At 40.8% G+C, this 22762-nt stretch overlaps 1 protein-coding gene and 9 non-coding genes across 10 annotated transcripts in view; all 10 read right to left on the reverse strand.

Annotated features, from left to right (window-relative positions):
• Positions 1-22762, reverse strand: part of LOC133537411 (glycerophosphodiester phosphodiesterase domain-containing protein 5-like) — a 69269-nt gene that overhangs the window by 29614 nt on the left and 16893 nt on the right. The gene's annotated exons all lie outside the window — the stretch shown is intronic.
• Positions 1291-1454, reverse strand: LOC133537617 (U1 spliceosomal RNA). The gene has a single exon (XR_009802739.1). It is a non-coding gene; the product is annotated as a U1 spliceosomal RNA (small nuclear RNA).
• LOC133537627 (U2 spliceosomal RNA) lies at positions 3335-3525 on the reverse strand. Its single transcript, XR_009802748.1, has one exon. It is a non-coding gene; the product is annotated as a U2 spliceosomal RNA (small nuclear RNA).
• LOC133537642 (U8 small nucleolar RNA) lies at positions 4047-4179 on the reverse strand. The gene has a single exon (XR_009802763.1). It is a non-coding gene; the product is annotated as a U8 small nucleolar RNA (small nucleolar RNA).
• LOC133537661 (U1 spliceosomal RNA) lies at positions 5051-5214 on the reverse strand. Its single transcript, XR_009802781.1, has one exon. It is a non-coding gene; the product is annotated as a U1 spliceosomal RNA (small nuclear RNA).
• LOC133537663 (U1 spliceosomal RNA) lies at positions 10358-10521 on the reverse strand. Its single transcript, XR_009802782.1, has one exon. It is a non-coding gene; the product is annotated as a U1 spliceosomal RNA (small nuclear RNA).
• Positions 12402-12592, reverse strand: LOC133537628 (U2 spliceosomal RNA). The gene has a single exon (XR_009802749.1). It is a non-coding gene; the product is annotated as a U2 spliceosomal RNA (small nuclear RNA).
• On the reverse strand, positions 13108-13240 carry LOC133537643 (U8 small nucleolar RNA). The gene has a single exon (XR_009802764.1). It is a non-coding gene; the product is annotated as a U8 small nucleolar RNA (small nucleolar RNA).
• Positions 14112-14275, reverse strand: LOC133537664 (U1 spliceosomal RNA). Its single transcript, XR_009802783.1, has one exon. It is a non-coding gene; the product is annotated as a U1 spliceosomal RNA (small nuclear RNA).
• On the reverse strand, positions 19418-19581 carry LOC133537665 (U1 spliceosomal RNA). Its single transcript, XR_009802784.1, has one exon. It is a non-coding gene; the product is annotated as a U1 spliceosomal RNA (small nuclear RNA).

A 22762-nucleotide genomic window follows, 5' to 3' on the forward strand; every position in this document is an offset into this window, starting at 1 on the left:
TTGTTTAATTTCATTAAGACACGCCTCCATCTGACTACAATCCGGTGTGTTGGTCAGCTTTAGGGGCATGTAGAGTTGGGTGCCATCAGCATAACAGTGAAAGCTAACACCGTATTTGCGTATGATGTCGCCTAGTGGCAGCATGTAGATGCTGAAGAGTGCAGGGCACGCATCATAATTTGCCGCCGCAGTAGAACGCATGTCCAACTCACAGAAAATACATTATGTGAGTTGTGTATTATCCTAAGGAAATTGCTATGTGTGCAGGGATTATCCAGCCTGGCGCTTGTTAGTTCTAACTTAACTGACTCCTCAGCCAGACTAGCAGGCTCTGTAATTGCCTGTGACTGGGCTTGCTCTAGTGCAGTTGGTCAAATGTGACTTATAGAGAAATCTATGTTCCTAGTAAAGATGATAGAGCCTTCCCGGTTAGGGTGAAGGCCGTCTCTCATCAGCAAGCCAGGTTTTCCCCAGAAGGAGTGCCAATTATCAATATATGTTAGTCCCTGTTGTCTACAGGAGCTAGCCAGCCACTTGTTAAGCGAGACTAATCTGCTATATCTCTCATCAGTGTCGGGGGCCAGAGACAATTACTCGATGCCTGGACATCTTCCTAGTGAGATCACAAATCATGGCTACGTTTCTCTTTGTAATCTCTGACTGTCTCATGCTAGTGTCATTGGAGCCAACGTGTATAACCATGTTCGCATAACTACTGGTGCGATTAGCCTGTCGTACGTGTTTACTAGGCCTGTTGCGAGTCAGCTCCCTAAGATTAGCTTCGATCTCAGGTGCTCTGGCCCTGGGAATACACTTTATTGTGGCTGGTTTGCTAAGCTTTATGTTTCGGGTGATGAAGTCCCCTATGACTAAAGTGTGGTGCTCGGTGGACTAGGGTGTGGGAATAGCTAAAGGGCTAAATCTGTTTTCTAGTATATTCACATCTTTATTACGTCAAAGAATGTTTAAGAAACAGTAGTTTAAGGATCTGATCATATATTTTCTGGTAGATTTATTTATTTCAAATTATAGTAGAGTGATGGTTTAATAAACTGAACTTCAGGGTTGGAGAGTTTTCTTAGATTACAATTTGAGGATATTAGCTGAAACTATTACAGACTACTCAGTTGTTACCATTGGATAGCAGCAGCTTTAACATATAAGTACTGTTTTTGTGAGAAGTAACTATTCAAATAAAATGAAAAGCACATAGTGTAATGATTAAGAACTATTTACTAACTTTCTCACTTTGAGATATTGTAAGTAGACATTTTTCATTACACAGAAGATCAGGGGAGAGCGCGAACGCAGTCCCCCACTACCACAAATTATGCAGTCGAGATTCCCACATTTGGGGAATTTGTAAGGGTCAGCACAGCCGGAGTGCAATGGCTGAGCCTCACCCTAGGTGAACCACCTTCTTGATCATGGTATCTCCCCTGCCAGGTAAGTATGAGTTGTACATGTCTCACACACACAAGTCATTCACACACACACCATGTTAAGTGATGGCATCATCACGTCCACACTAGTAAACACACACACTCAACAAGCCTGCACATATACAAGAGTCTACTACACAACACTGTCTGACCATTACTATATTATTACTATTTATATTACACATTTGAACACAACTATGTGTTCCCATCATGCACGCCTCAGCTCAACCGGGAAGAGTCCCTGCCCCCCTTCACAACCACTTCCGGTTTACTAATACAGACACACTTATCCGTGTGTGCTGGTGTGACAGTACAGTTATTAGAATCTTTAAAATGACACAAAAGTTTATGGGAATTAATACGGTTGTTATTTTTGAAAACTAACCTGTGTTGTTTCATCAACTGAACGACTCAACTAGGAATTCTACCTTCCCCCTTCTACTGCAACTTCCTGTTTCTTTGTTTGGACAGGATCACATGCTAACACTACTGCCATCCTGTGGTGAGTACTGCACACTGCACTGTTTATGGACAGACTATGTTAGTCAAGGAGGTTTGATTGATTGATTGAAACTTTTATTAGTAGATTGCACAGTTCAGTACATATTCCGTACAATTGACCACTAAATGGTAACACCCACTAAATGGTAACACCCGAATACGTTTTTCAACTTTTATAAATTAATCAGTTCATGGTAAAGGTCAGTGAACTTGTTGTGGCATTGTCATTTTGACAGAGGAAAACTTTGCTGACGTTCATGGCCTATTGACGTTATTGTTAAGCACATTGAAAAATTTAAATAGCAAAGCCATGTTGAATATCTTACGCAGTGACGTCATGTGCCTGCGTGCACTGAAATGGTTTTTGTGACCATGCGCAAAATAAACGGTGCAGTAAGTTCCTGGACCAAAGAAATAATCGCAGTTTGTTTGTTTCCTCATGTGACTATAAAGTGCTAGCTAACCACATTGGTGACTGTTATAACGATTGGTCTGCTGCAGAAAAGAGTAATGCTACAAGTTATGGGCCCAATCATTCAGGCCAAAGGTGGTTTAGACTTTTATTCGACGGCGACGACAACAGTTCCGAACTCTGGGAAACGAGGTTCCTCGCACACATGGAGTTACGTGGTCTCAGAGAAGTTATCCTGGGTTACCCGCACATAGATGAGGAAGACGAAAAAGCTCTCGCGGAAGATGAGGCAAAGAACGGGTAGGCATTTGCGGAGCTGCTGCAGTGTCTAGACAATAAGAGTTTGTTGTTGAAAATGAGGGACGCGAAACGTGATGGAAGAGCAGCACTAGAGATTCTTTGCGAGCATCACGCGGGAAAGGACAAACCCCACGTTGTAAGTTTGTATTGTGAACTTTCCTCGCTCCACAAGACTGGCAATGAAACAGTTATTGACTATATTATTAGAGCAGGGACTATTTTCACGTCATTAAGAAGAGCAGACGAACAGATAAGTGATGGGCTTCAGATAGCCATGGTAGTAAAGGGGCTGCCTGACTCATATAAGCCATTCGCCGTGCACATTACCCAGACAAATGACACTGTAACGTTTGGCGAGTTTAAAACGAAACTGCAAAGTTATGAGAGTACAGAAAAATATGGGAAGAACGACATTAATGCAGAAGAAGATAATGTGATGAAGGAGAGTGGGGCAACAAGATCACATGGAAGAGGAAAGAAAATGGATCTACAAACGTACCTGTAAGTACCCACATCATTGTAGTGGTAGTTGTGTCATGCATAATGTACATGCGCACAATGATGACCATTTTACCTCAGTCTAAGCCTTCCATGATTATGCTGTGGAATTCAAAGTACAGAGTCTGATTATCTGCATTTCAGTAGTAAAGAACAACAATTTAAAGAATTTTGACTAGAGAGGAGGTGCACTGTTCCTGGGGGTACTGCAATATCAGGTCAATGCATGGAGTAGATGAAGCATACCCTTAAGTAATTTCCCTGTTCCAATAATCAATTTATTATTTAGACCCCACATAGAGGATGCATCAGATACTACACTGATGAGAACAGACACTAACGTTGATCTTGGCCAAGAGACTGAGAAGCAGTGCCACTAAATTGTCAGAAGGGAGGATGTCATTCCAGACACAACAAGCTAAAGTAAAGGCAACACATTTATTAGCCACCACGTCACATATCAACACACCAAACAACAACCATGCACTTTTTGAATGACTGCATTGTTTTGAAGGCTATAAAATACTTTTAATGACTGGAAGTGTTTGATCACTCCTGCTCCTCATGGTTGATTTACTGTGACAAAAGTTAATCAGAAGTGGTCTTAAGTTGACATAATGATGTTTTAATAACATGTGGATAATGAAGTATTGTAAATTGTTTGTTTTTGTTTACATTTGCATGTTATTTGAAAATGTTTACTTCAGTTAATGATCATTGCGATCTTGTCTTTAACTTTTCTGTTTAGTTGTTTGTTTGTTGTGCAGAATAAGGAGGACTTGAATAACATCTAGAGCGAAATGAAATGACACACAACCACTTCAGACAATCATTTATAAAACAATATAATTTTTTAACCCGTGTATATTAATAAACTCTGTAAACTTGATAAGGTCAGAATGAGTTTTGCAAAGTGTTGCTGTTCTCTGCAAACAAGAGACATTAATCATATCTCATGATTCTCCATTCATCATGTTCTGTGACTCCATTGCTGGAGTAACAGGTAAGGATGTACCTCACTGAAATTATTTCCCAACTGACAGAGCAATGTTTTTTATATTCCAGGGCAAAGATAACAAAGTCGTGGTTTCATGTTACCATGGTAACATTCCTTTTTACACAAACTCACATACATTCATATATTTACCAAAAGGCAAACATGCTAGTTTTTAGTTAAATGCTCACATTTCGTGTTTTGGATCAAACCAATTTGTAAGTAATGACGCATGTTGTCATATAGTCAAGAAACTCACTATCGAACCCAAGGATGGAGCTTTTTTCACCAAACCCTTATAGATCATTAATTTATTACCTAACAAAATATCCAAAACATACATTTTTGGGGGTATTATTTTGATTCAAAAAATAATTAAAACACACAACCGAGGCAGAAATATAGTACCACGGAAGAAGAAAATGGAGGATTTTACTTCCTGGTTTGATCCGAACATTTAAGTCTTGGATTACTCACTGAGTGATCATACTTTTTATATTTCTTTATTTTGTAGTTATGTACCAAAAAACGACTTAAATTGCAGTTCCTTACTGCATTGGTTAGTTTAATAATAGACAATAGGTGACATAACATCAGAAGCGGCCATGTCGGTGTTCGGCAAGCAGGCAGATGTCTCTGCTGAGTTCAACCCTTCCAGAATGAAACTAACCATCAGATAATGACATCACAGGTTTCCAACATTTATGCGAGTCATATATTTTTATGTTTACTAAAATATGTGATAAGTCATCTTGCTGTTGCCTCATTAGCTTGGCATTTGTCAAAACACCATAATACCTAAGTATCTGTGATTAAGACACATTGCTTTAGATGAACTACATGTGTCAAGTTTTAAACTTGACAAAATAATGTTGCCTAAGAAATTGATATTGAACAGAATATCAGGGGAGAGCGCGAACGCAGTCCCCCACTACCACAAATTATGCAGTCGAGATTCCCACATTTGGGGAATTCGTAAGGGTCAGCACAGCCGGAGTGCAATGGCTGAGCCTCACCCTAGGTGAACCACCTTCTTGATCATGGTATCTCCCCTGCCAGGTAAGTATGAGTTGTACATGTCTCACACACACAAGTCATTCACACACACACCATGTTAAGTGATGGCATCATCACGTACACACTAGCAAACACACATTCAACAAGCTCATTTTCCCTCACGTAAAAAACTTTTTAGCACAAAAGCATTTTAACCATATAGACCAATTGTACAAAAATATTAAGTAAGAATTTGTCAAGTGTGGTGCTAAAGCGTTGCTACCAAAAGTAGCATTATCAATCAATGTTTATTTATATAGCCCTAAATCACAAATATCTCAAAGGACTGTACAAACCACTACGACTACGACATCCTCGGAAGATTTACTGTGAATATGTGCGTCTGCCTCACAATACGAAGGTCCTGCAGTCCTGGGTTCAAATCCAGGCTCGGGATCTTTCTGTGTGGAGTTTGCATGTTCTCCCCGTGAATGCGTGGGTTCCCTCCGGGTACTCCGGCTTCCTCCCACTTCCAAAGACATGCACCTGGGGATAGGTTGATTGGCAACACACAAAAAAATGGCCCTAGTGTGTGAATGTGAGTGTGAATGTTGTCTGTCTATCTGTGTTGGCCCTGCGATGAGGTGGCGACTTGTCCAGGGTGTACCCCGCCTTCCGCCCGATTGTAGCTGAGATAGGCGCCAGCGCCTCCCACGACCCCAAAAGGGAATAAGCGGTAGAAAATGGATGGATGGATGTAGCATCATTTAAATGGTCACCTGCTAGAGAATGAAGAGTGCGTACTCCGCATGTCAACATCTCCATTTGGTGCCATATGCCCACAAAAATCATGCACAAAAGTGCACTTTATTCATCTTAAACTATTGTAGTGGCGTTCTGTACAAATAGTGCACCTTAATTTAGTGTTGTTTTGATATGTCATCTTAGTGACATCTTGCACAAAAGTGCACTCATAGCTTGTTTTAAAATGTCTCTGACAATCTTGCACTTTCTGTTTTGGAAATGACATGGATGTTTGTGCCACTGCTTAACAACTGTTTGATAAATACAGTTTTGGTCAATTGACTTAGTTGTGATTTCCCTCTCTGCATGAAAGTTTAAAACGAGCATATACTAATGCGGTATGAAGAACAATGTTTTAATGTAGACACATAGAATCATCATACTGCTGTGATTATATGTATCAAGTGTTCATTCAAGGCTAAGGCAAAATATCGAGATATACTAGGGGTGTAACGGTACACTAAAATTTCGGTTCGGTAAGTACCTCGGTTCAGAGGTCATGGTTCGGTTCATTTTCGGTACAGTAAGAAAACAACAAAATATACATTTTTTGGTATTTATTTACCATATTTGTAAACAATGGCTTGATCCTTTTAACATTGGGAACCCTCTAATAATTCTGCCCACGTTAATCCGCATTAAACCGCTTCAAGTTGTTGCTTTGATTAAATAAAATGACACAACTTTTCTTCTACATATATAAAGTGCAACATTAAACAGTTTCAAGTCAACTCATCATGCTTAATTTATTACAGCATTGGGGAAGCCTGTAGTTGATTTTTATTATGTAAATGTTATATTTGTATCAACATGTGATAGCATGGACCCTGCCATTCAAAACTATGCTGTTACAGTGCTACATTACTAATGATTCATGTAACTATAGCTAAAAATTCATCCCTGACAACCATGGAGTTCATGTAGGCTTTATGATGCACTTGAATTATTTCATACACTATCAGAGACAGAAACTCTTCATTTAATGTCCTTTTTTGCTGCTTAAACACCTCAAACAACACTGTCCGTAACACACACACACACACGCACACACGCAAACACAGCAAAATGAGCTAACGTTAGGCTAAAAGCTAACTAGCCTTCACCTAAAGCCAACTGCGAGTGAGCTGAGCTGAAGTTTGTTTCTAGAAGGTCAACGGGTTCATAGTGATGTTTAGAAAGTAGTTGACTTGGAATACATTTTGGGGAGAGTGCGTTGCTCCCCTGCTAAACACCTATCTGCTCGACATCGACACTAAAGCGCTGACGACATGCGCTCTGAATACGCATTGCTGATTGGCTTTGTATGTAACCAATCACATGGTTGGTTGTGTGGAGGGACAATGCAGGGTGCTGTGTACAGACAGAGGCAGAACGGAGCGGAGCAGCTTATTAAGACTTTAGCATAGGCGGCTACTTCATATGTTCGTGTGTAACTCGTTTGGTACTGCTACGCACCGAACCGGAACCCCTGTACCGAAACGGTTCAATACAAATACACGTACCGTTACACCCCTAAGATATACGTATATCATGTATTGAAATATATGGCCTAAAAAAGGCCATATTGCCCAGCCCTACCACCACGTCACATATCAACACACCAAACAACAACCATGCACTTTTTGAATGACTGCACTGTTTTGAAGGCTATAAAATACTTTTAATGACTGGAAGTGTTTGATCACTCCTGCTCCTCATGGTCGATTTACTGCGACAAAAAATAATCAGAAGTTCTAATGACAAATATTATAGAAGCGTATAACATTGTTTACATCCAGAGCTGCCAGCTTTGAAACAAACTCGAGGGCGGTGAGAATATTCAGACTTTCCGAGTCGGAAATTAGACCTCCAGGATTGTTCCAGGGACGGCGTGGCGCAGTGGTAGAGTGGCCGTGCGCAACCCGAGGGTCCCTGGTTCAATCCCCACCTAGTACCAACCTCGTCACATCCGTTGTGTCCTGAGCAAGACACTTCACCCTTGCTCCTGATGGGTGCTGGTTAGCGCCTTGCATGGCAGCTCCCTCCATCAGTGTGTGAATGTGTGTGTGAATGGGTAAATGTGGAAGTAGTGTCAAAGTGCTTTGAGTACCTTGAAGGTAGAAAAGCGCTATACAAGTACAACCCATTTATCATTTATTTATTTATCCAGTTGAAATTATGACTAGGAACTCAGAAATTTCGACTTCCCGGTACAAATGGAACGCACCATGAGTCCCAGCATTTTAGCTCAAGCTGTTTTGTTAGCTTAGCAGGTTGGCAGCAGCAATTTGTTGGCTCTGACGGCAGGTCTTTTAAAGGCCTACTGAAACCCACTACTACCGACCACGCAGTCTGATAGTTTATATATCAATGATTATTAACATTGCAACACATGCCAATACGGCCAGTTTAGTTTACTAAATTGCAATTTTAAATTTTGCGCGGAATTATCAAGCTAAAACGTCTCGGTATGATGACGCGTGCGCGTGACGTCACGCATTGTAGAGGACATTTTGTTCCAGCATCGTTTCTTTTCATCGCATAATTCTACAGTATTATGGACGTCTGTGTTGCTGAATCTTTTGCAATTTGTTCAATGAATAATGGAGACCTCAAAGAAGAAAGCTGTAGGTGGGAAGCGGTGTATTGCGACAACGCTCTCGCTCTCTGCTCTGCTTGCCCCAATGCCGCGAGTGATTTTAGTAGGCTATTACTATTTTTTTTATTTCCCACTTTTATTTATTTATTATTTTCATTTCAGTGCAGTAAAACATATTTAACAACCAAGACATCTAGTCACACATTGTTTATTGGACAGGCCGGAAACGCACACACAGTCTTTTTAAAAGTAACAGAATCTCTACTACAGCTGCAGTGTCTGTTTGCGAACGTCAAGAGGAGTCTGTCAGGGTAGAGAGATTCAAGAAAGAAGGCCGTTTTAGTAACGCTTTTAATGTGTGACTCAAAGGAAAGAGTTGGGTTGAAGATAACACCCAGATTCTTTATCGAGTCGCCTTGTTTAATTGTTTGGTTGTCAAATGTTAAAGTTGTATTATTAAATAGAGGTCGGTGTCTAGCAGGACCGATAATCAGCATTTCCGTTTTTTGGGTGTTGAGTTGCAAAAAGTTGGCGGACATCCATTGTTTAATTTCATTAAGACACGCCTCCATCTGACTACAATCCGGTGTGTTGGTCAGCTTTAGGGGCATGTAGAGTTGGGTGCCATCAGCATAACAGTGAAAGCTAACACCGTATTTGCGTATGATGTCGCCTAGTGGCAGCATGTAGATGCTGAAGAGTGCAGGGCACGCATCATAATTTGCCGCCGCAGTAGAACGCATGTCCAACTCACAGAAAATACATTATGTGAGTTGTGTATTATCCTAAGGAAATTGCTATGTGTGCAGGGATTATCCAGCCTGGCGCTTGTTAGTTCTAACTTAACTGACTCCTCAGCCAGACTAGCAGGCTCTGTAATTGCCTGTGACTGGGCTTGCTCTAGTGCAGTTGGTCAAATGTGACTTATAGAGAAATCTATGTTCCTAGTAAAGATGATAGAGCCTTCCCGGTTAGGGTGAAGGCCGTCTCTCATCAGCAAGCCAGGTTTTCCCCAGAAGGAGTGCCAATTATCAATATATGTTAGTCCCTGTTGTCTACAGGAGCTAGCCAGCCACTTGTTAAGCGAGACTAATCTGCTATATCTCTCATCAGTGTCGGGGGCCAGAGACAATTACTCGATGCCTGGACATCTTCCTAGTGAGATCACAAATCATGGCTACGTTTCTCTTTGTAATCTCTGACTGTCTCATGCTAGTGTCATTGGAGCCAACGTGTATAACCATGTTCGCATAACTACTGGTGCGATTAGCCTGTCGTACGTGTTTACTAGGCCTGTTGCGAGTCAGCTCCCTAAGATTAGCTTCGATCTCAGGTGCTCTGGCCCTGGGAATACACTTTATTGTGGCTGGTTTGCTAAGCTTTATGTTTCGGGTGATGAAGTCCCCTATGACTAAAGTGTGGTGCTCGGTGGACTAGGGTGTGGGAATAGCTAAAGGGCTAAATCTGTTTTCTAGTATATTCACATCTTTATTACGTCAAAGAATGTTTAAGAAACAGTAGTTTAAGGATCTGATCATATATTTTCTGGTAGATTTATTTATTTCAAATTATAGTAGAGTGATGGTTTAATAAACTGAACTTCAGGGTTGGAGAGTTTTCTTAGATTACAATTTGAGGATATTAGCTGAAACTATTACAGACTACTCAGTTGTTACCATTGGATAGCAGCAGCTTTCACATATAAGTACTGTTTTTGTGAGAAGTAACTATTCAAATAAAATGAAAAGCACATAGTGTAATGATTAAGAACTATTTACTAACTTTCTCACTTTGAGATATTGTAAGTAGACATTTTTCATTACACAGAAGATCAGGGGAGAGCGCGAACGCAGTCCCCCACTACCACAAATTATGCAGTCGAGATTCCCACATTTGGGGAATTCGTAAGGGTCAGCACAGCCGGAGTGCAATGGCTGAGCCTCACCCTAGGTGAACCACCTTCTTGATCATGGTATCTCCCCTGCCAGGTAAGTATGAGTTGTACATGTCTCACACACACAAGTCATTCACACACACACCATGTTAAGTGATGGCATCATCACGTCCACACTAGTAAACACACACACTCAACAAGCCTGCACATATACAAGAGTCTACTACACAACACTGTCTGACCATTACTATATTATTACTATTTATATTACACATTTGAACACAACTATGTGTTCCCATCATGCACGCCTCAGCTCAACCGGGAAGAGTCCCTGCCCCCCTTCACAACCACTTCCGGTTTACTAGTACAGACACACTTGTCCGTGTGTGCTGGTGTGACAGTACAGTTATTAGAATCTTTAAAATGACACAAAAGTTTATGGGAATTAATACGGTTGTTATTTTTGAAAACTAACCTGTGTTGTTTCATCAACTGAACGACTCAACTAGGAATTCTACCTTCCCCCTTCTACTGCAACTTCCTGTTTCTTTGTTTGGACAGGATCACATGCTAACACTACTGCCATCCTGTGGTGAGTACTGCACACTGCACTGTTTATGGACAGACTATGTTAGTCAAGGAGGTTTGATTGATTGATTGAAACTTTTATTAGTAGATTGCACAGTTCAGTACATATTCCGTACAATTGACCACTAAATGGTAACACCCACTAAATGGTAACACCCGAATACGTTTTTCAACTTTTATAAATTAATCAGTTCATGGTAAAGGTCAGTGAACTTGTTGTGGCATTGTCATTTTGACAGAGGAAAACTTTGCTGACGTTCATGGCCTATTGACGTTATTGTTAAGCACATTGAAAAATTTAAATAGCAAAGCCATGTTGAATATCTTACGCAGTGACGTCATGTGCCTGCGTGCACTGAAATGGTTTTTGTGACCATGCGCAAAATAAACGGTGCAGTAAGTTCCTGGACCAAAGAAATAATCGCAGTTTGTTTGTTTCCTCATGTGACTATAAAGTGCTAGCTAACCACATTGGTGACTGTTATAACGATTGGTCTGCTGCAGAAAAGAGTAATGCTACAAGTTATGGGCCCAATCATTCAGGCCAAAGGTGGTTTAGACTTTTATTCGACGGCGACGACAACAGTTCCGAACTCTGGGAAACGAGGTTCCTCGCACACATGGAGTTACGTGGTCTCAGAGAAGTTATCCTGGGTTACCCGCACATAGATGAGGAAGACGAAAAAGCTCTCGCGGAAGATGAGGCAAAGAACGGGTAGGCATTTGCGGAGCTGCTGCAGTGTCTAGACAATAAGAGTTTGTTGTTGAAAATGAGGGACGCGAAACGTGATGGAAGAGCAGCACTAGAGATTCTTTGCGAGCATCACGCGGGAAAGGACAAACCCCACGTTGTAAGTTTGTATTGTGAACTTTCCTCGCTCCACAAGACTGGTAATGAAACAGTTATTGACTATATTATTAGAGCAGGGACTATTTTCACGTCATTAAGAAGAGCAGACGAACAGATAAGTGATGGGCTTCAGATAGCCATGGTAGTAAAGGGGCTGCCTGACTCATATAAGCCATTCGCCGTGCACATTACCCAGACAAATGACACTGTAACGTTTGGCGAGTTTAAAACGAAACTGCAAAGTTATGAGAGTACAGAAAAATATGGGAAGAACGACATTAATGCAGAAGAAGATAATGTGATGAAGGAGAGTGGGGCAACAAGATCACATGGAAGAGGAAAGAAAATGGATCTACAAACGTACCTGTAAGTACCCACATCATTGTAGTGGTAGTTGTGTCATGCATAATGTACATGCGCACAATGATGACCATTTTACCTCAGTCTAAGCCTTCCATGATTATGCTGTGGAATTCAAAGTACTGAGTCTGATTATCTGCATTTCAGTAGTAAAGAACAACAATTTAAAGAATTTTGACTAGAGAGGAGGTGCACTGTTCCTGGGGGTACTGCAATATCAGGTCAATGCATGGAGTAGATGAAGCATACCCTTAAGTAATTTCCCTGTTCCAATAATCAATTTATTATTTAGACCCCACATAGAGGATGCATCAGATACTACACTGATGAGAACAGACACTAACGTTGATCTTGGCCAAGAGACTGAGAAGCAGTGCCACTAAATTGTCAGAAGGGAGGATGTCATTCCAGACACAACAAGCTAAAGTAAAGGCAACACATTTATTAGCCACCACGTCACATATCAACACACCAAACAACAACCATGCACTTTTTGAATGACTGCATTGTTTTGAAGGCTATAAAATACTTTTAATGACTGGAAGTGTTTGATCACTCCTGCTCCTCATGGTTGATTTACTGTGACAAAAGTTAATCAGAAGTGGTCTTAAGTTGACATAATGATGTTTTAATAACATGTGGATAATGAAGTATTGTAAATTGTTTGTTTTTGTTTACATTTGCATGTTATTTGAAAATGTTTACTTCAGTTAATGATCATTGCGATCTTGTCTTTAACTTTTCTGTTTAGTTGTTTGTTTGTTGTGCAGAATAAGGAGGACTTGAATAACATCTAGAGCGAAATGAAATGACACACAACCACTTCAGACAATCATTTATAAAACAATATAATTTTTTAACCCGTGTATAAACTCTGTAAACTTGATAAGGTCAGAATGAGTTTTGCAAAGTGTTGCTGTTCTCTGCAAACAAGAGACATTAATCATATCTCATGATTCTCCATTCATCATGTTCTGTGACTCCATTGCTGGAGTAACAGGTAAGGATGTACCTCACTGAAATTATTTCCCAACTGACAGAGCAATGTTTTTTATATTCCAGGGCAAAGATAACAAAGTCGTGGTTTCATGTTACCATGGTAACATTCCTTTTTACACAAACTCACATACATTCATATATTTACCAAAAGGCAAACATGCTAGTTTTTAGTTAAATGCTCACATTTCGTGTTTTGGATCAAAGCAATTTGTAAGTAATGACGCATGTTGTCATATAGTCAAGAAACTCACTATCGAACCCAAGGATGGAGCTTTTTTCACCAAACCCTTATAGATCATTAATTTATTACCTAACAAAATATCCAAAACATACATTTTTTGGGGTATTATTTTGATTCAAAAAATAATTAAAACACACAACCGAGGCAGAAATATAGTACCACGGAAGAAGAAAATGGAGGATTTTACTTCCTGGTTTGATCCGAACATTTAAGTCTTGGATTACTCACTGAGTGATCATACTTTTTATATTTCTTTATTTTGTAGTTATGTACCAAAAAACAACTTAAATTGCAGTTCCTTACTGCATTGGTTAGTTTAATAATAGACAATAGGTGACATAACATCAGAAGCGGCCATGTCGGTGTTCGGCAAGCAGGCAGATGTCTCTGCTGAGTTCAACCCTTCCAGAATGAAACTAACCATCAGATAATGACATCACAGGTTTCCAACATTTATGCGAGTCATATATTTTTATGTTTACTAAAATATGTGATAAGTCATCTTGCTGTTGCCTCATTAGCTTGGCATTTGTCAAAACACCATAATACCTAAGTATCTGTGATTAAGACACATTGCTTTAGATGAACTACATGTGTCAAGTTTTAAACTTGACAAAATAATGTTGCCTAAGAAATTGATATTGAACAGAATATCAGGGGAGAGCGCGAACGCAGTCCCCCACTACCACAAATTATGCAGTCGAGATTCCCACATTTGGGGAATTCGTAAGGGTCAGCACAGCCGGAGTGCAATGGCTGAGCCTCACCCTAGGTGAACCACCTTCTTGATCATGGTATCTCCCCTGCCAGGTAAGTATGAGTTGTACATGTCTCACACACACAAGTCATTCACACACACACCATGTTAAGTGATGGCATCATCACGTACACACTAGCAAACACACATTCAACAAGCTCATTTTCCCTCACGTAAAAAACTTTTTAGCACAAAAGCATTTTAACCATATAGACCAATTGTACAAAAATATTAAGTAAGAATTTGTCAAGTGTGGTGCTAAAGCGTTGCTACCAAAAGTAGCATTATCAATCAATGTTTATTTATATAGCCCTAAATCACAAATATCTCAAAGGACTGTACAAACCACTACGACTACGACATCCTCGGAAGATTTACTGCGAATATGTGCGTCTGCCTCACAATACGAAGGTCCTGCAGTCCTGGGTTCAAATCCAGGCTCGGGATCTTTCTGTGTGGAGTTTGCATGTTCTCCCCGTGAATGCGTGGGTTCCCTCCGGGTACTCCGGCTTCCTCCCACTTCCAAAGACATGCACCTGGGGATAGGTTGATTGGCAACACACAAAAAAATGGCCCTAGTGTGTGAATGTGAGTGTGAATGTTGTCTGTCTATCTGTGTTGGCCCTGCGATGAGGTGGCGACTTGTCCAGGGTGTACCCCGCCTTCCGCCCGATTGTAGCTGAGATAGGCGCCAGCGCCTCCCACGACCCCAAAAGGGAATAAGCGGTAGAAAATGGATGGATGGATGTAGCATCATTTAAATGGTCACCTGCTAGAGAATGAAGAGTGCGTACTCCGCATGTCAACATCTCCATTTGGTGCCATATGCCCACAAAAATCATGCACAAAAGTGCACTTTATTCATCTTAAACTATTGTAGTGGCGTTCTGTACAAATAGTGCACCTTAATTTAGTGTTGTTTTGATATGTCATCTTAGTGACATCTTGCACAAAAGTGCACTCATAGCTTGTTTTAAAATGTCTCTGACAATCTTGCACTTTCTGTTTTGGAAATGACATGAATGTTTGTGCCACTGCTTAACAACTGTTTGATAAATACAGTTTTGGTCAATTGACTTAGTTGTGATTTCCCTCTCTGCATGAAAGTTTAAAACGAGCATATACTAATGCGGTATGAAGAACAATGTTTTAATGTAGACACATAGAATCATCATACTGCTGTGATTATATGTATCAAGTGTTCATTCAAGGCTAAGGCAAAATATCGAGATATACTAGGGGTGTAACGGTACACTAAAATTTCGGTTCGGTAAGTACCTCGGTTCAGAGGTCATGGTTCGGTTCATTTTCGGTACAGTAAGAAAACAACAAAATATACATTTTTTGGTATTTATTTACCATATTTGTAAACAATGGCTTGATCCTTTTAACATTGGGAACCCTCTAATAATTCTGCCCACGTTAATCCGCATTAAACCGCTTCAAGTTGTTGCTTTGATTAAATAAAATGACACAACTTTTCTTCTACATATATAAAGTGCAACATTAAACAGTTTCAAGTCAACTCATCATGCTTAATTTATTACAGCATTGGGGAAGCCTGTAGTTGATTTTTATTATGTAAATGTTATATTTGTATCAACATGTGATAGCATGGACCCTGCCATTCAAAACTATGCTGTTACAGTGCTACATTACTAATGATTCATGTAACTATAGCTAAAAATTCATCCCTGACAACCATGGAGTTCATGTAGGCTTTATGATGCACTTGAATTATTTCATACACTATCAGAGACAGAAACTCTTCATTTAATGTCCTTTTTTGCTGCTTAAACACCTCAAACAACACTGTCCGTAACACACACACACACACGCACACACGCAAACACAGCAAAATGAGCTAACGTTAGGCTAAAAGCTAACTAGCCTTCACCTAAAGCCAACTGCGAGTGAGCTGAGCTGAAGTTTGTTTCTAGAAGGTCAACGGGTTCATAGTGATGTTTAGAAAGTAGTTGACTTGGAATACATTTTGGGGAGAGTGCGTTGCTCCCCTGCTAAACACCTATCTGCTCGACATCGACACTAAAGCGCTGACGACATGCGCTCTGAATACGCATTGCTGATTGGCTTTGTATGTAACCAATCACATGGTTGGTTGTGTGGAGGGACAATGCAGGGTGCTGTGTACAGACAGAGGCAGAACGGAGCGGAGCAGCTTATTAAGACTTTAGCATAGGCGGCTACTTCATATGTTCGTGTGTAACTCGTTTGGTACTGCTACGCACCGAACCGGAACCCCTGTACCGAAACGGTTCAATACAAATACACGTACCGTTACACCCCTAAGATATACGTATATCATGTATTGAAATATATGGCCTAAAAAAGGCCATATTGCCCAGCCCTACCACCACGTCACATATCAACACACCAAACAACAACCATGCACTTTTTGAATGACTGCACTGTTTTGAAGGCTATAAAATACTTTTAATGACTGGAAGTGTTTGATCACTCCTGCTCCTCATGGTCGATTTACTGCGACAAAAAATAATCAGAAGTTCTAATGACAAATATTATAGAAGCGTATAACATTGTTTACATCCAGAGCTGCCAGCTTTGAAACAAACTCGAGGGCGGTGAGAATATTCAGACTTTCCGAGTCGGAAATTAGACCTCCAGGATTGTTCCAGGGACGGCGTGGCGCAGTGGTAGAGTGGCCGTGCGCAACCCGAGGGTCCCTGGTTCAATCCCCACCTAGTACCAACCTCGTCACATCCGTTGTGTCCTGAGCAAGACACTTCACCCTTGCTCCTGATGGGTGCTGGTTAGCGCCTTGCATGGCAGCTCCCTCCATCAGTGTGTGAATGTGTGTGTGAATGGGTAAATGTGGAAGTAGTGTCAAAGTGCTTTGAGTACCTTGAAGGTAGAAAAGCGCTATACAAGTACAACCCATTTATCATTTATTTATTTATCCAGTTGAAATTATGACTAGGAACTCAGAAATTTCGACTTCCCGGTACAAATGGAACGCACCATGAGTCCCAGCATTTTAGCTCAAGCTGTTTTGTTAGCTTAGCAGGTTGGCAGCAGCAATTTGTTGGCTCTGACGGCAGGTCTTTTAAAGGCCTACTGAAACCCACTACTACCGACCACGCAGTCTGATAGTTTATATATCAATGATTATTAACATTGCAACACATGCCAATACGGCCAGTTTAGTTTACTAATTGCAATTTTAAATTTTGCGCGGAATTATCAAGCTAAAACGTCTCGGTATGATGACGCGTGCGCGTGACGTCACGCATTGTAGAGGACATTTTGTTCCAGCATCGTTTCTTTTCATCGCATAATTCTACAGTATTATGGACGTCTGTGTTGCTGAATCTTTTGCAATTTGTTCAATGAATAATGGAGACCTCAAAGAAGAAAGCTGTAGGTGGGAAGCGGTGTATTGCGACAACGCTCTCGCTCTCTGCTCTGCTTGCCCCAATGCCGCGAGTGATTTTAGTAGGCTATTACTATTTTTTTTATTTCCCACTTTTATTTATTTATTATTTTCATTTCAGTGCAGTAAAACATATTTAACAACCAAGACATCTAGTCACACATTGTTTATTGGACAGGCCGGAAACGCACACACAGTCTTTTTAAAAGTAACAGAATCTCTACTACAGCTGCAGTGTCTGTTTGCGAACGTCAAGAGGAGTCTGTCAGGGTAGAGAGATTCAAGAAAGAAGGCCGTTTTAGTAACGCTTTTAATGTGTGACTCAAAGGAAAGAGTTGGGTTGAAGATAACACCCAGATTCTTTATCGAGTCGCCTTGTTTAATTGTTTGGTTGTCAAATGTTAAAGTTGTATTATTAAATAGAGGTCGGTGTCTAGCAGGACCGATAATCAGCATTTCCGTTTTTTGGGTGTTGAGTTGCAAAAAGTTGGCGGACATCCATTGTTTAATTTCATTAAGACACGCCTCCATCTGACTACAATCCGGTGTGTTGGCCAGCTTTAGGGGCATGTAGAGTTGGGTGCCATCAGCATAACAGTGAAAGCTAACACCGTATTTGCGTATGATGTCGCCTAGTGGCAGCATGTAGATGCTGAAGAGTGCAGGGCACGCATCATAATTTGCCGCCGCAGTAGAACGCATGTCCAACTCACAGAAAATACATTATGTGAGTTGTGTATTATCCTAAGGAAATTGCTATGTGTGCAGGGATTATCCAGCCTGGCGCTTGTTAGTTCTAACTTAACTGACTCCTCAGCCAGACTAGCAGGCTCTGTAATTGCCTGTGACTGGGCTTGCTCTAGTGCAGTTGGTCAAATGTGACTTATAGAGAAATCTATGTTCCTAGTAAAGATGATAGAGCCTTCCCGGTTAGGGTGAAGGCCGTCTCTCATCAGCAAGCCAGGTTTTCCCCAGAAGGAGTGCCAATTATCAATATATGTTAGTCCCTGTTGTCTACAGGAGCTAGCCAGCCACTTGTTAAGCGAGACTAATCTGCTATATCTCTCATCAGTGTCGGGGGCCAGAGACAATTACTCGATGCCTGGACATCTTCCTAGCGAGATCACAAATCATGGCTACGTTTCTCTTTGTAATCTCTGACTGTCTCATGCTAGTGTCATTGGAGCCAACGTGTATAACCATGTTCGCATAACTACTGGTGCGATTAGCCTGTCGTACGTGTTTACTAGGCCTGTTGCGAGTCAGCTCCCTAAGATTAGCTTCGATCTCAGGTGCTCTGGCCCTGGGAATACACTTTATTGTGGCTGGTTTGCTAAGCTTTATGTTTCGGGTGATGAAGTCCCCTATGACTAAAGTGTGGTGCTCGGTGGACTAGGGTGTGGGAATAGCTAAAGGGCTAAATCTGTTTTCTAGTATATTCACATCTTTATTACGTCAAAGAATGTTTAAGAAACAGTAGTTTAAGGATCTGATCATATATTTTCTGGTAGATTTATTTATTTCAAATTATAGTAGAGTGATGGTTTAATAAACTGAACTTCAGGGTTGGAGAGTTTTCTTAGATTACAATTTGAGGATATTAGCTGAAACTATTACAGACTACTCAGTTGTTACCATTGGATAGCAGCAGCTTTCACATATAAGTACTGTTTTTGTGAGAAGTAACTATTCAAATAAAATGAAAAGCACATAGTGTAATGATTAAGAACTATTTACTAACTTTCTCACTTTGAGATATTGTAAGTAGACATTTTTCATTACACAGAAGATCAGGGGAGAGCGCGAACGCAGTCCCCCACTACCACAAATTATGCAGTCGAGATTCCCACATTTGGGGAATTCGTAAGGGTCAGCACAGCCGGAGTGCAATGGCTGAGCCTCACCCTAGGTGAACCACCTTCTTGATCATGGTATCTCCCCTGCCAGGTAAGTATGAGTTGTACATGTCTCACACACACAAGTCATTCACACACACACCATGTTAAGTGATGGCATCATCACGTACACACTAGCAAACACACATTCAACAAGCTCATTTTCCCTCACGTAAAAAACTTTTTAGCACAAAAGCATTTTAACCATATAGACCAATTGTACAAAAATATTAAGTAAGAATTTGTCAAGTGTGGTGCTAAAGCGTTGCTACCAAAAGTAGCATTATCAATCAATGTTTATTTATATAGCCCTAAATCACAAATATCTCAAAGGACTGTACAAACCACTACGACTACGACATCCTCGGAAGATTTACTGCGAATATGTGCGTCTGCCTCACAATACGAAGGTCCTGCAGTCCTGGGTTCAAATCCAGGCTCGGGATCTTTCTGTGTGGAGTTTGCATGTTCTCCCCGTGAATGCGTGGGTTCCCTCCGGGTACTCCGGCTTCCTCCCACTTCCAAAGACATGCACCTGGGGATAGGTTGATTGGCAACACACAAAAAAATGGCCCTAGTGTGTGAATGTGAGTGTGAATGTTGTCTGTCTATCTGTGTTGGCCCTGCGATGAGGTGGCGACTTGTCCAGGGTGTACCCCGCCTTCCGCCCGATTGTAGCTGAGATAGGCGCCAGCGCCTCCCACGACCCCAAAAGGGAATAAGCGGTAGAAAATGGATGGATGGATGTAGCATCATTTAAATGGTCACCTGCTAGAGAATGAAGAGTGCGTACTCCGCATGTCAACATCTCCATTTGGTGCCATATGCCCACAAAATCATGCACAAAAGTGCACTTTATTCATCTTAAACTATTGTAGTGGCGTTCTGTACAAATAGTGCACCTTAATTTAGTGTTGTTTTGATATGTCATCTTAGTGACATCTTGCACAAAAGTGCACTCATAGCTTGTTTTAAAATGTCTCTGACAATCTTGCACTTTCTGTTTTGGAAATGACATGAATGTTTGTGCCACTGCTTAACAACTGTTTGATAAATACAGTTTTGGTCAATTGACTTAGTTGTGATTTCCCTCTCTGCATGAAAGTTTAAAACGAGCATATACTAATGCGGTATGAAGAACAATGTTTTAATGTAGACACATAGAATCATCATACTGCTGTGATTATATGTATCAAGTGTTCATTCAAGGCTAAGGCAAAATATCGAGATATACTAGGGGTGTAACGGTACACTAAAATTTCGGTTCGGTAAGTACCTCGGTTCAGAGGTCATGGTTCGGTTCATTTTCGGTACAGTAAGAAAACAACAAAATATACATTTTTTGGTATTTATTTACCATATTTGTAAACAATGGCTTGATCCTTTTAACATTGGGAACCCTCTAATAATTCTGCCCACGTTAATCCGCATTAAACCGCTTCAAGTTGTTGCTTTGATTAAATAAAATGACACAACTTTTCTTCTACATATATAAAGTGCAACATTAAACAGTTTCAAGTCAACTCATCATGCTTAATTTATTACAGCATTGGGGAAGCCTGTAGTTGATTTTTATTATGTAAATGTTATATTTGTATCAACATGTGATAGCATGGACCCTGCCATTCAAAACTATGCTGTTACAGTGCTACATTACTAATGATTCATGTAACTATAGCTAAAAATTCATCCCTGACAACCATGGAGTTCATGTAGGCTTTATGATGCACTTGAATTATTTCATACACTATCAGAGACAGAAACTCTTCATTTAATGTCCTTTTTTGCTGCTTAAACACCTCAAACAACACTGTCCGTAACACACACACACACACGCACACACGCAAACACAGCAAAATGAGCTAACGTTAGGCTAAAAGCTAACTAGCCTTCACCTAAAGCCAACTGCGAGTGAGCTGAGCTGAAGTTTGTTTCTAGAAGGTCAACGGGTTCATAGTGATGTTTAGAAAGTAGTTGACTTGGAATACATTTTGGGGAGAGTGCGTTGCTCCCCTGCTAAACACCTATCTGCTCGACATCGACACTAAAGCGCTGACGACATGCGCTCTGAATACGCATTGCTGATTGGCTTTGTATGTAACCAATCACATGGTTGGTTGTGTGGAGGGACAATGCAGGGTGCTGTGTACAGACAGAGGCAGAACGGAGCGGAGCAGCTTATTAAGACTTTAGCATAGGCGGCTACTTCATATGTTCGTGTGTAACTCGTTTGGTACTGCTACGCACCGAACCGGAACCCCTGTACCGAAACGGTTCAATACAAATACACGTACCGTTACACCCCTAAGATATACGTATATCATGTATTGAAATATATGGCCTAAAAAAGGCCATATTGCCCAGCCCTACCACCACGTCACATATCAACACACCAAACAACAACCATGCACTTTTTGAATGACTGCACTGTTTTGAAGGCTATAAAATACTTTTAATGACTGGAAGTGTTTGATCACTCCTGCTCCTCATGGTCGATTTACTGCGACAAAAAATAATCAGAAGTTCTAATGACAAATATTATAGAAGCGTATAACATTGTTTACATCCAGAGCTGCCAGCTTTGAAACAAACTCGAGGGCGGTGAGAATATTCAGACTTTCCGAGTCGGAAATTAGACCTCCAGGATTGTTCCAGGGACGGCGTGGCGCAGTGGTAGAGTGGCCGTGCGCAACCCGAGGGTCCCTGGTTCAATCCCCACCTAGTACCAACCTCGTCACATCCGTTGTGTCCTGAGCAAGACACTTCACCCTTGCTCCTGATGGGTGCTGGTTAGCGCCTTGCATGGCAGCTCCCTCCATCAGTGTGTGAATGTGTGTGTGAATGGGTAAATGTGGAAGTAGTGTCAAAGTGCTTTGAGTACCTTGAAGGTAGAAAAGCGCTATACAAGTACAACCCATTTATCATTTATTTATTTATCCAGTTGAAATTATGACTAGGAACTCAGAAATTTCGACTTCCCGGTACAAATGGAACGCACCATGAGTCCCAGCATTTTAGCTCAAGCTGTTTTGTTAGCTTAGCAGGTTGGCAGCAGCAATTTGTTGGCTCTGACGGCAGGTCTTTTAAAGGCCTACTGAAACCCACTACTACCGACCACGCAGTCTGATAGTTTATATATCAATGATTATTAACATTGCAACACATGCCAATACGGCCAGTTTAGTTTACTAAATTGCAATTTTAAATTTTGCGCGGAATTATCAAGCTAAAACGTCTCGGT

This window comes from Nerophis ophidion, linkage group LG18 (assembly GCF_033978795.1).
Source record: "Nerophis ophidion isolate RoL-2023_Sa linkage group LG18, RoL_Noph_v1.0, whole genome shotgun sequence".
NCBI lineage: Eukaryota > Metazoa > Chordata > Actinopteri > Syngnathiformes > Syngnathidae > Nerophis > Nerophis ophidion.